Genomic DNA, 13,757 nt, shown 5'->3' on the forward strand with positions numbered 1-13,757 from the left:
TCCAGGGGATCTTCCCAACCCAGGGATCAAACCCAGATCTCCCGCATTGCAGGCATGTTCTTTACCAGCTGAGCCACCAGGAAAGCCTTCTATAGCTCAAATGTGGCAATATTTTCTTGCAAGTAAAAGATCACTGACTTGGGGCTTCCCTGGTGGCTCAGCGGTGGAGAGTCTGCCTGCTAAGGAAGGAGATACGGGTTCGATCCTTGGATAGGGAGGATCCCACGTGTTGCTGGGCAGCTAAGCCTGTGTGCCACAACTACCGAGCCTATGCTCTAGAGCCCGGGAACTGCAACTACTGAGCCCACACACCCTAGAGTCCCACTCCGCAACAAGAGAAGCCACTGCAACGAGAAACTCATTCACTACAGCTAGAGAGTAACACCTGCTTGCCACTAGGGAAAAGCCCACACAGCAATGAAGACCCAGCACAACCAAAAATGAACAAATAAATAATTTTTTAAAAAAAGACCACTGACTTTTGCTTGCTGTTTCTATCTGCTGAATTTTTAAAAATCAGTCTGTCAGATTTTTAGTAATCATCTCTCATACAAAGTCTAACCCAGAAAGCATCAATATTCCTTCAAGCCTCATGCACAGACAACACTTAAGAAGGTAGGGGAAAAATATCCTCTATTGCCCAAATCATGGTGAAAATATGGATAAACCTTCCAATATTGGCATGTAAGTAGAGAAAAACCTCTACATTTGCCCCCAACATTTATGTATAAATTTTAGAAAATAATAATGTAGCAATCTTAATTTATGAAATACCTTAGTTTGCTGGTGCTATGCTCCGAATGTTTGTTTTCACCCAACATTCATATGTTGAAGCCTAAGTCCCCAGTGTGCTTGTATTTGGAGCTGGGACATTTGGGAGGTAATTAAGGCATGCGGGTGGAACCCTCAAAAATGGGAACAGTGCTCCCTTATAAGAGACTGGAAAGACCAGAGTTCTCCCCCTTCAACATGTAAGGATATAGCAAGAAGATGGCCATCTGTGAACCAGGAAGTTAACCGTCACCAGACAATGAAGCTGGAACAGTAAGAAATAAGTGTTTCCAAGGAATTTTTGTTACAGCAACCCAAAATAACCAAGACAGCTGGCATATATCAAACTTGAAAAAGTAAAAGTAATTAATAGGAATGTTTAAAAAGCATATGGCTTAGAGGACAGCAAACAGCATACTCCTGATATTTTTTTAGAGGAGATTTAATTGTTAATATATCAAACTCAAAACAGGGAATTATCAAAAAAAGTAAATACAAAGAATTAATTCTCATAGTTTATATACACAGATGCTGTACAGAATTATATGATATTATGCTTTAGTTACAATTGCATGTATTTATCTCAATAGATCTGTCTAATATTATTTCTTTTACTATTACTCAAGGATTGTTATTTAAAGTGCCATTCCACTTTGGATTGGGAGGTTGAAAATGTTTTTTGACATCTCAGTTGTGCTATCTCCCAGAGACCAATTAAATTCATTAGCAAAGCTACACAGAAAACACATAATTAAACCAGAATCCCTTTTCAGTTCTTGCATTATCTATACTATTATTAAACACCTGGTAACTGAGACTTCATCCATCACAAACAATACAGTTTAATTTCATTAACTTGTAGATTTTTGCAACCAGTTCCCATCATCCATATTCCATCAGACTCATATAAATTAGGGTGTATACAATACACATAATAATGACATATGTTCAGTTTCTGGACTTTATTACTATTGACATTTTTAATGTTTTCAGTCTTTATAATGGGCCTATTTATCTACCCTGACACATTATAAGACAGACAGACAGTAACTGGGTATCAGACAGATTCACACCTGCAACATCAAATCACTGAATTAGTCTCAACCTAAAACAGTAAACTCTAAATATTTACAGAGCCTCAGTACAGCACCTTCTTTCCAAAGTCAAGCTTTAAACTTCAAAAGCTGAAAATGCCTAAGATAAAATATTTTCTGATGCAGTGGAGATGATATACAGTAGTAATAATGAAGATAATATGAGAAGAAATTCCCAGTTTGAGCCTTACACGAATAAAAACTAAAAGTAAACACTTTCCCTCACTATCCTTTGTCACTAGGCCCATGTAATGAATTGATGACTCATACATGCAACTGATAAAAATAAGGTTCTAGCCTTGCATCAATCCTTCCCCAAAAAAATGATCATCATTCAATGGCTAAAGACTACACCCTAATTTATTTGTTTTCATACTAGGATTACTTCAACAGTGCTCAAAAATATTTTACAATCAATAAGCCACAATCACCATACAGCCATGGATTCAAGAGAAAACGGCCCACATATGGACACATCCGGGCAAAATAAAATATTTCAAATATTTACAAAACAATTGTTTATGCGTTAAGACCTGAAAAGCAAATTGGTTCAAACAGAAGAAAAAAAGGAATCAAGCTGTCATCAGATTTACTCTCTTGAAACATTCTGGGCAAGACATAAAGAAACATTCAGAGAATGTGAGCTGATATAATTTGGAACCAAGCAGTTCTACCAACCAAGTTGTTTTAATGAATGACAACAGAAATGAAGTTGTAATATGTAAAAAATTTGAAAATAAACTATCTACTTATCTTGAAAATAACAATTGAAGACATAAATATAAACTGAGAGATAAAATAATGGAGAAGTTATCATATGAAAGAAAGTCTAGTGAGAATATACATCAGGTATAAATAAAAAGATCTTAAAGAACCCGATTACTACAATGGTGTGGTCAGCCACCCAGAGCCCAACATACCAGAGAGCAAAGCCAAGTGGGCCTTAGGAAGCACTGCTGTTAATAAAGCTAGTGGATGTGATGAATTCCAGTGGAAATATTCAAAACTCTAAAGCATGATGCCATCAAGGTGTTGCATTCAATATGTCAGCAAATCTGAAAGGCCCAGCAGTAGCCACAAGACTGGAAAAGATCAATCCTTATCCCAATTCCCAAGAAGGGTAGTACTAAAGAATGTGCTAAAGGGAAAGGGAAAGGGAAGTCGCTCAGTCGTGTCCGACTCTTCACAACCCTGTAGACTGTAGCCTACCAGGCTCCTCCATCCATGGGATTCTCCAGGCAAGAATACTGGAATGGGTTGCCATTTCACCATTGGACAATTGCACACATCTTCCATGCTAGTAAGGTCATGCTTAAAATCTTGCACACTAGGCTTCAGCATTATGCAAACCAAGAACTTCCAGATGGCCAAGCTCAGTTTATAAAAGGAAGAGGAACCAGAGATCAAATTGCCAACATTCACTGGATCATACAGAAAGCTAGGGAATTTCAGAAAAACATCCACCTCTCTTTCATCGACTATGTCAAAGCCTTTGACTGTGTGGATCATAATAAACTGTGGAAAGCTCTTAAAGAGACGGGAATACCAGACCGTGTTACCTGTCTCTTGAGAAACCCGTATGCGGGTCAAGAAGCAACAGTTAGAACCCTGTATGGAACAACTGATTGGTTCAAGATTGAGAAAGGAGTATGACAGGGCTGTCTGCTGTCACTCTGTTTGTTTAATCTATACACTGAGCACATCATGAGAAATGCTGGGCTGTATGAGTTACAAGCTAGAATCAAGATAGGCAGGAGAAACATTGACAACCTCAGATACGTGGATACTACCACTTTAATGGCAGAAAGTGAAGAGGAACTAAAGAGCCTTTTGATGAGGGTGAAGGAGGAAAGTGAAAGAGCTAGTTTAAAACTAAGTACCAAAAAAAAATAAGATCATGGCATCTGGCCCCGTTACTTCATGGCAAACAGAGAGGGAAAAGGTGGAAGTAGTGACAGATTTCCTCTTATTCGGTTCTAAAATCACTGCAGATGATGACTGCGGTCATGAAATCACAAGACAATTGCTTCTTGGCAGGAAAGCTATGACAAACATAGACAGTATGTTGAAAAGCAGAGACCTTACTCTGCCAACAGAAGTCTCTATAGTCAAGGCTCTGGTCTTCTTAGTGGTCATGTACAGTTGTGAGAGCTGGACTGTAAAGAAGGCATAGCATCGAAGAACTGATGCCTTCAAACTGTGGTGCTGAAGAAGACTCCTGAGAGTCCCTTGGACAGCAAGGAAATCAAACCAGTCAATCTTAAGGGAAATCAACCCTGAATACTTGTTGTAAGGACTGATATTGAAGCTGAAACTCCAGTGTTTTGGTCATCTAATGCGAACAGCTGACTCATTGGAAAAGCCCCTGATGCTGGGAAAGATTGAGGGCAGAAGGAGAAGAGGACATCAGAGGATGAGATGGCAGGATGGCATCACTGATGCAATGGATGTGAACTTGGGGCTTCAGGAGATGCAGAGGGACAGAGAAGCCTCTGTTGCAGCCCATGGGGTCACAAAGAGTTGGACATGACTGGGCAACTGAGCAACAACAACATAAATAAATAAATAAAATTTAAAAACATGTTTGACTCTATACACTATATATGTGTGTTAAATAAAGAAAATACTAATTAATAAAAAAAATCATACATTTTGATTACAAAAATGGATGCAGTTTGAATAGTAATAGACAATTTTTTAAATTAATTAATTTGGCTGTGTTGGGTCTTCATTGCTGTACGGGCTATTTTCTAGTTGCAGAAAGCAGGGGCTACTCTATTGAGGTGGTTTCTCTTATTGTAGAGAACAGGCTCTACGGTGCCTGGGCTTCAGTAGTTGCAGCTCCTGGGCATGAAGAGCACAGACTCAGTAGTTGTGGTACATAGGCTCAGTTGCTCCTTGGCATGTGGGATCCTCCCAGATCAGGGATGGAACCCTTGTCTCTTGTATTGCAGGCGGATTCTTTACCACTGTGACAATTGTTTTATAACAACAAAACTTTCTATATTGGTTTTATTTTCTATTCTAATTCTGTATGCCTCTGGTATCATCATGGTGATTCTGCCTTCAATCTACCACCTCATCGAAATTTCAATACATTGTGCTTCTTTCTGTTTTATGGGCAGAGTCTTCCAATTGTAGTAAGATTTTGGAACTTGTGGATCTTTTATTTTTCCCCATTGCTTTAGTTCCGTGTGAATTACTTGGGAATTTTAATTTGCTTGAAATCTGACCACCATAACAGTGAAGACCGTTTTTCTATGAGGCTCAGAAATGTTTATACAAGTTTAAGAATGAGGATAAGCCATGGAGAACAAGATGATCAGCCTTTCCTTTTGAAAACAACTCCTTAGGTCTGATTTTTACCTTGTCTCTAAAGGGACAGTTTAGTTTAATCCAAAATTACATAGACCTGGAAAGAATTACCAGAACATTGTAGCTGGTGTTTCACTGGCTTGCTTCTTAATTTGTATGGCTTGTTATGTTGTTTCCACTGTTTCCTATACAGTCTTTTGAGAAATACATGTTCAAAGTCCATACTATATTTCAAAAAGACTACTGATTAATCAGTTTTCTCATTTCCAGAAAGATAGGATTATATTATATGATGTCTAAAGTCTTTTGCAATTTTAAAGATCTATAATGATTATAGTTTGACAGATACAGTTTTCATTTACCAATGTATTCTATCATTATTTCTATAAGTCATCCAACCTTTCAGTTAATTCACTTCACAGACAGAAATGTGTGGAAAAGAGGCACAGTTGACTGGATTTTTCAATTTTCACTGTTCAACAGGTTATATTTATATCATGCTGACAGAGTAAAAAGAAAGGTAAGTAAAAATAATTATGTTAGGTGAAATAGAACTGGTTATAGAAATTGCACATATTATATATAATATAGAAATTATATAAATTATACAATACAATTTAGAAATTATATAATACAGAATAAAATTTATAGTAATATAGAAATATATCACATATAATACAGAATATAAATAATATATAATATTAGTGTGTTAGTTGCTCAGTTGTGTCTGACTCTTTGTGACCCCATGGACTGTAGCCCTCCAGGATCCTCTGTCCATGGAATTCTCCAGGCAAGAATACTGGAGTGGGTTGCCATTTCCTTCTCCAGGGGATCTTCCCAACCCAGGGATCGAACCTGTGTCTCCTGCATTGCAGGCAGATTCTTTACCATCTGAGTCACTGGGGAAACCCTAATACATAATATGAAATTGCACATTAAATATAATATAATGCATTACTTTTGTATGAAAGTGAAAGTCGCTCAGTCACTTCCCACTCTTTGTGACCCAACAGACTATACAGTCCATGGAATTCTCCAGGCCACAGTACTGGAGTGGGTAGCCTTTCCCTTCTCCAGGGGATCTTCCCAACCCAGGGATCAAACCCAGGTCTCCCACATTGCAGGCAGATTCTTTACCAGCTTAGCTACAAGGGAAGCCCAAGAATACTGGGGTGGGTAGCCTATCCTTTCTCTAGGGGATCTTCCTAACTCAGTAATTGAACTGGGGTCCCCTGCATTGCAGGCAGATTCTTTACCAAGTAAGCTATCAGGGAAGCCCTATTTATTATTTATAACACATAATACATAACTCAGTCTTTCTTCTAACTTTGATAATATTATTAATGTAAAAGAAGTATGTACCAAGGGAAGACAAATTAGAAAATATAGATAAGCAAAGGTAACAGAGTAAGTGAAATAGGAAAAATCTATTTTAATTCCAGTATCTAGGAATAATCATTATTGTTCTGTGGTGTATTTTCTCTAATTCTTCTCTCTCTTTTTCTTCCTACCTCTGGTATACTACACGTGTAGTTTTGTATCCTGGTCAATTTTCTCAATATTATATTATGATATTTTTTCATATCAATAAAATTAGGTGTTATTCTTATATCTTTTCCATTATAGTCTTTTAATTTGATGTACCAATACATAACATCTTCTGTTTTTGATATTTTAGTTTGCCCAATTTTTTCAAGTGAATACAGCTGTAATGCATATTTTGAGAGAGCTGAAAAAGCTATTCTGACATGTATCTCCTGGCTTTAAAGCACTGCTTTAGTCTGTAAAGTACCTATTGAAGTAAAAAAAAAAATGAAGTAAACATACAGATGCAGTTATAGAAATCATATGTATGTTTCCTAAATCACTATTTATCCTAAGATACTTGATTGAAGAGTAATTTTTTTCATTCCAATTTGGTATGCTCTATTTGTCATATACTAAATAATTAACTTCTCTTTGTCCTTCTATAATTGCTGTTTTGACCAGTTAATCTGTATGCTCATACTTCCAGCAGTATCACACAATTTTTATTATAGCTTTATGCCAACTGATTTTATAACATGCAGGCAATTGCTCTAATTGTTGGTGTACATACTGTAGCAGGAAAAATCAACCATGATCAACAGTTCGTACATATGATATGTGAATCTAGACTGGCAATGTCCTGACAGATGCACTGATAGCTAGAAAATCCATTTACTTTAATTCATATTGATGTGACATTTTTACTGATGGTCTTTCTTTACATTGTTGTGTTAGTTGGGCTGCTGCTCTCAATTAAGAATGACAAGCAAGAGTCTCCCTAGATGTAGAAATGCAGTTCTCTGGAGATAACTCTGATGGAGAATTAAAACCCAGTGAGTCAAGAACATTGTTTTTCACTCACTAGTCAATCCAAGGGTAATTTGAGAAAGTAAAACTCTTTAAATATTTCCTTATGAGGAACTTCCCTGTTTTGGTAATATAATAAATTTTAAGAGTAATGTTTAGTTTGGTGCAAAAGTATGGCATTCAAAGACACTCAGAAGTATTGAACAAAAAGTATTGTTTTTAACTTTGTCATTGTATCAGTCATAATAGAACATAGGAAGATGGATAATAAAAACAGAGGAATAATATGATGATTCCATTACTCCATCATAGAAAAAGACACAGTGATTAAATAATTGAATTTTTTGTTTCTTTCTTGAATGTGATCAAAAAAGTACAAAACTTAATAAGAAGGGATCTTAACATCTTTATCCATAAGGGTAAACCAGAACTATACTGTGACCTCAGCTTTTTCACTAAAAAAATCAAGTCCTGAACCTAATTACAGCTTATATATTTGACTTTAAAATGAACTTTTCATCCCTTGGGATCCAGCAAAATGTGTTCAATGACAAAAAAGAGAGCCAAAGAAAGAATAATAAGGGGAAAATATCAGAGACATTATATTTGCCCTTGAAAAATTGGAGAAATATAGGTAATGAGCTAGCTTTTACTAGACACTTTACATTGATTTTCTTAAATATAAAATAGACTGTCATAAACCATTTTAGGTTTGAAATCCTATCACTAATGCTTCTCTTTAGCTTGGAGGATTTCTCAGTTTTCACTGCTTATTGAGGATTTGATAATAGGCCAAATTTATTCAAAAAGTAAATTGATCAACAATGTCATTAGACAAAGTATACAAATGGGTAGAATTTAGACCAACTATACAAATAATGGGCACGCTTTTTTGAAAAAACAAAACATTAATATTATAATATTAAGGTAACAAACCATGTATGAGTTCATGAAGTCATGCATTAATATTTCTCATTATACTTAGCAGAATTCAAAAAAATATTATTTTTGAAAGATTGGTTTGGACCTTTGTCTAAATAACTTCCCTTGTGGCTCAGCTGGTAAAGAATCTGCTTGCAATCCGGGAGACCTGGGTTCGATCCCCGGGTTGGGAAGATCTCCTGGAGAAGGGAAAGACTACCCACTCCAGAATTCTGGCCTGGAGAATTCCATGGACTGTGTAGTCAATGGTGTTGCAAAGAGTTGGACATGACTGAGCCACCTTCACTTTCATTTTCACTTCTGAAGCATTTCAGTTGTTAAGTACCTCATTTTTGTTATAAGCCAGGTTTTCACTGTCATTCTCAGCATATCAATAGTGACACTGTTGTCTAGGAATGTTTGATGTACTTATGAGATCCCCCACAGATATCTTCCCAACCAAAGTCAGTGTTGTGGCTGGACAGGCTCTTGTGGTTCTTGTTTTGATTGCAAGATGCACATCAGCAAAAAATCCATCAAGGAACTTTTGTGAAAAAAGATATGTATTACTCAGTGTTTTCTCTGGATGAAAGCCTTAATAATCACCTCTGGGTGATTTTTATTGTCTTGTTTTCTGTTTTTCTCTAGTTTCTAAATTTCCTGTCATGAACATTATTTTTGTAGTATGTGAAATAAAAGGATGTAGCAGTAAAAAAAAAAAAAAAAAAGATATGTATTACTCAGACAGAGGTCCTAGAAGGTACATGGATGGCACACTCAAAGGCCACATAGCAAAGTCATGAGGAAATAGAGAGAAAGCATGCCAACCTGGAGCTCTGCCTTTATTGGTGTCCAAAAGAGGGATGCCTAAGACTTCACAGGTTCACTCTTTATTGGAAAATTTAAGCATAAGAGTGGGAATTAGAGCATGGGAAGGAAAAAGAGAGGTCACTGTCAGTAAACCTAGGTTATTCAGGGTTTTAAAAGGAAAACCTCATGGTGGGGCAGCCTGGTTTTTCATTTAGTTGAGCTATGTCACATAGCTGACAATATGTTTGAGATGGATGTCTTTGAAATGGATGCCTTGGCAATCAAAAACTTAATATCAGACACTTACATTACAATCAATAATTTTAAAAGTTTAATGTCAAGCGCTTACACTCCAGCAGTTATGTCAATGACACAGCATCACCTTTGCAAAATGGACATTAAGGACAAGGAAAAGGAAGGATATTGGTATTTTCAGAACACCTATTATTCTCTCCTCTATTCCATAATTCCTATTACCACTGGAATTCTAAATTCAACTTTGATCATGTTTTCCACTGCGAACTCTCTTTTATTGGCTTCTGATTGCCTAGAGAATAAAACTCAAACTCATCCTGATAGCATAAAATTTATACTTCAATATCATGTAATATTTTTGATTACCTAATAGTGCTTTGATTTTGATGCATTTATATTATTTTCTAGCTGTTCTGTATATCCAAAATGTCCTTCTTCCTTGTTAGCCTTGATTGAATTCAAATTAGGGGCAGATAACATTTCTATTCAAATGTCAAGGTTTATTCAACTCTTGATGCAGAAAGAAACCCTTTGGTTATGCTATCGTAGTTTGCCATTTTTTAATACTTCTATGTTGAGTTCAACATAAGCTAAACTCATTATAATTTGCCATGACTATGCTTATCCTTGTCGCTTGGGTTGTGTGTGTATTGCAAAATGGACCACATTGCATTCATCTTTGTAACTCTGCAAACAAACATAGATTTTTGTACATAGAAGGAAATTATGTTTATTAAGTAAATGGTAAAGTTTATAATGCAATCAATTCTTACAATATGACAGGTTATAGTGTGGAATAAAATAAGACAATATTTTACTTAATCCAATTGTCCTTATAACAAAAGAAGTCTTAGTTGCCAAACCAAGGATTATAATTTCTAATATAATATTATAAGTAAAAAGTATGTTATAAAATATTCTTATAACACCAGGACATAGAACAATGTTAAAAAGATAGTACAGCATATCTTGTTCTAATGTACTTTGCTTTATCACTCTTCATAGATAGTGCTTTTTACATAATGAAGGTTTGTGGTAACCCTTCCTCAAGTAAGTGTATAGGCATCATTTTTCCAACAACATTATTATTTTTATTGATAGTTAATTTGCAACATTGTGTTAGTTTTCAAGTGTACAGCTAAGTGATTTAATTATACATATACCTTTTATTATACATATTCCATTTCAGAATCTTTGTTATAGGTTATTATGGAAAACAGCATAAGTCCCTGTGCTATACAGTAGGTCCTTTGGTTATCTATTTTATATATAGTAGTGTGTATAGATCTCTATATTAATCCCAAACTCCTAATATATCCTTCCCCCCCAGCATTACTTTATAATTAAGGTATATAAATTTTTTACACATAATGCTATTGTATACTTAATAGACTATAGTACAGTATGAACATAACTTTCATATGTCCTGGGAAGCAAAAAAATTTGCTTGACTCAACTAAACCTATAATATCTCAGAGGCACGCCTGTAGATGATCAATGAATAATTGTAATTTACATGTGCCCTAGCATAAGCTGTGAAAGTATTAGTCATGTCTGACTCTTTGTGACCCTACGGACCGCAGCCCATCAGGCTTCTCTGTCCATAGAATTCTCCAGGCAAGAATCCTGGAATGGGTAGCCATTCCCTTCTCCAGAGGATGTTCTAGACCCAGAGATCGAACCCGTGTTTCCTGTGGCTCTTGTATTACATGCAGATACTTTACAGCTAAGCCACCAGGGAAGCCCCAACGTAAGCTGATATAAGGATAAAAATGAACTTTAAAAACAATAAAAGCACATGTACTTGCTGAATTGAACACTTCACCTAAGAAAATGTAATTGGATTAGTTATGTTTGCTAAAAGTAGTTATTTCCTCAAACATTATAATATTGAGACTATATCAGCAAGATATGGGATATAAAAATCATTCTAGATATTTCTTCTGAAAAGGGATTTAATACAAGGAATTAAGTGCTTAAAACCATTGCTAGGCTTCGAAGTCAGTTGCAGAGCACCAGCATTTTTCAGATTTACTAAAGCAAATTTTCATACTGTTCATGGGGTTCTCAAGGCAAGAATACTGAAGTGGTTTGCCATTGCCTTCTCCAGTGGGGCAAGTTTTGTTAGACTGTGACGGTCCAGGAGTCTCTGGCAGAGGCACTTATCTCACATGCTAGCAAAGTAATGCTCAAAATTCTCCAAGCCAGGCTTCAACAGCACATGAACTTCCAGATGTTCAAGCTGGATTTAGAAAAAGCAGAGGAACCAGAGATCAAATTGCCAAGATCTGTTGAATCATAGAAAAAGCAAGAGAGTTCCAGAAGAACATCTATTTCTGCTTTATTGACTATGTCAAAGCCTTTGACTGTGTAGATCACAACAAACTGTGGAAAACTCCTAAAGAGATGGGAATACCAGACCACCTGACCTGCCTCTTGAGAAGCCTGTATGCAGGTCAGGAAGCAAAGTTAGAACTGGATATGGAACTACAGACTGGTTCCGAATAGGGAAAGGAGTATGTCAAGGCTGTATATTGTCACCCTACTTATTTAACTTTATGCAGAGTACATCATGAGAAACGCTGGGCTGGATGAAGCATAAGCTGGAATCAAGATTGCCGGGAGAAATATCAATAACCACAGATAGGCAGATGACACCACCCTTATGGCAGAAAGTGAAGAGGAACTAAAGAGCTTCTTGATGAAAGTGAAAGAGGAGAGTGAAAAAGTTGGCTTAAAGCTCAGTATTCAGAAAACTAAGATCATGGCATCTGGTCCCATCACTTCATGGCAAATAGATGGGGAAACAGTGGAAACAGTGGCTGACTTTATTTTTTTGGGCTCCAAAATCACTGCAGATGGCATTGCAGCCATGAAATTAAAAGACACTTACTCCTTGGAAGGAAAGTTATGACCAACCCAGATAGCATATTAAAAAGTAGAGACATTACTTTGCCAACAAAGGTCCGTCTAGTCAAGGCTATGATTTTTCCAGTGGTCATGTATGGATGTGAGAATTGGACTATAAAGAAAGCTGAGAGCTAAAGAATTGATGGTTTTGCACTGTGGTGTTGGAGAAGACTCTTGAGAGTCCCTTGGACTGCCAGGAGATCCAACCAGTCCATCCTAAAGGAGATCAGTCCTGGGTGTTCATTGGAAGGACTGATGTTGAAGCTGAAACTCCAATACTTTGGTCACCTGATGTGAAGAGCTGACTCATTTGAAAAGACTTTGATGCAGGGAAAGATTGAGGGCAGGAGGAGAAGGGGACACCAGAGGATGAGATGGTTGGATGGCATCACCAACTCTATGGACATGGGTTTGGGTAGACTCCGGGAGTTGGTGATGGACAGGCAGGCCTGGTGTGCTGTGGTTCATGGGGTTGCAAATAGTCGGGCATGACTGTGTAACTGAACTGAACTGAACTGAACCATTAGGGAAGTTATCCATGTCCACCCAGTTACCAGCACAATTAGCAGAACAGTGAGAAGGAGGAAGAGAATGAGAGATCGGAGAATACTCCTGAATGCTAGGCCCTATGGCAGGTGAAGGTTCCCGCTTTAGTACGTATGGAGACCCTATGGACAATGATCACAGTGTTCCAACCATCCTTTGCAGGGGAAGTGACGGAGGGTGCTGACAACCAGGGTGCGATAGAACAAAGTAGACCAGTGAGACAGAATAACTATGGGATTATACCTAGGTCACAGTTCTACAGGGGCCCTCCTCGCCAAACACAGCCCAGAGAGGACAGCAATGAAGAAAATAAAGAAAATCAAGATGAGACCCAAGGTCAGCAACCACTTCAACCTTGGTACTGCTGCAACCTCAATTACTGATACAGATGCTCAACCAGGAGATGGGAAAGAAACAAAAGCAGCTGATCCATAAGCTAAGAATCTGTCTGCTTCCTAGACTGAGCAGGAAGGAGCTGAGTCAATGACAGTTAATCATCTCTACCATCATTTGGTTTAGTCATTCAACAAGAAGTAATTAACATGAAATTCCAGCAATTAGAAATGAATAAAATATTGGAACAGAAGATCATAAGTTCTTGCTTTTTGTCTGTTGAACAGATAACCAGAACTGTCTGCATTATCTATTCAGCATGGAGTTTTTATTATTTTTAGATAAAGACATTTCTTTTTGTTAATAAAAACGGTGTGTGTTTTTTTTTCTGAAGAGCCTGGTTTTTCTTTATATACCTTTTATTAAAATTGTTTAATATTGTTTAATATTTGGTCAAGTTTTGATATT

General features: G+C 36.8%; 1 pseudogene; it reads left to right on the top strand.

The window, feature by feature from the left end:
- The first annotated feature begins 891 nt into the window (after nt 1–891).
- LOC133052599 (Y-box-binding protein 1-like) lies at nt 892–13,475 on the top strand (annotated as a pseudogene).
- Nucleotides 13,476–13,757: the final 282 nt, after the last annotated feature.

Source organism: Dama dama, chromosome X (genome assembly GCF_033118175.1).
Source record: "Dama dama isolate Ldn47 chromosome X, ASM3311817v1, whole genome shotgun sequence".
Lineage (NCBI taxonomy): Eukaryota > Metazoa > Chordata > Mammalia > Artiodactyla > Cervidae > Dama > Dama dama.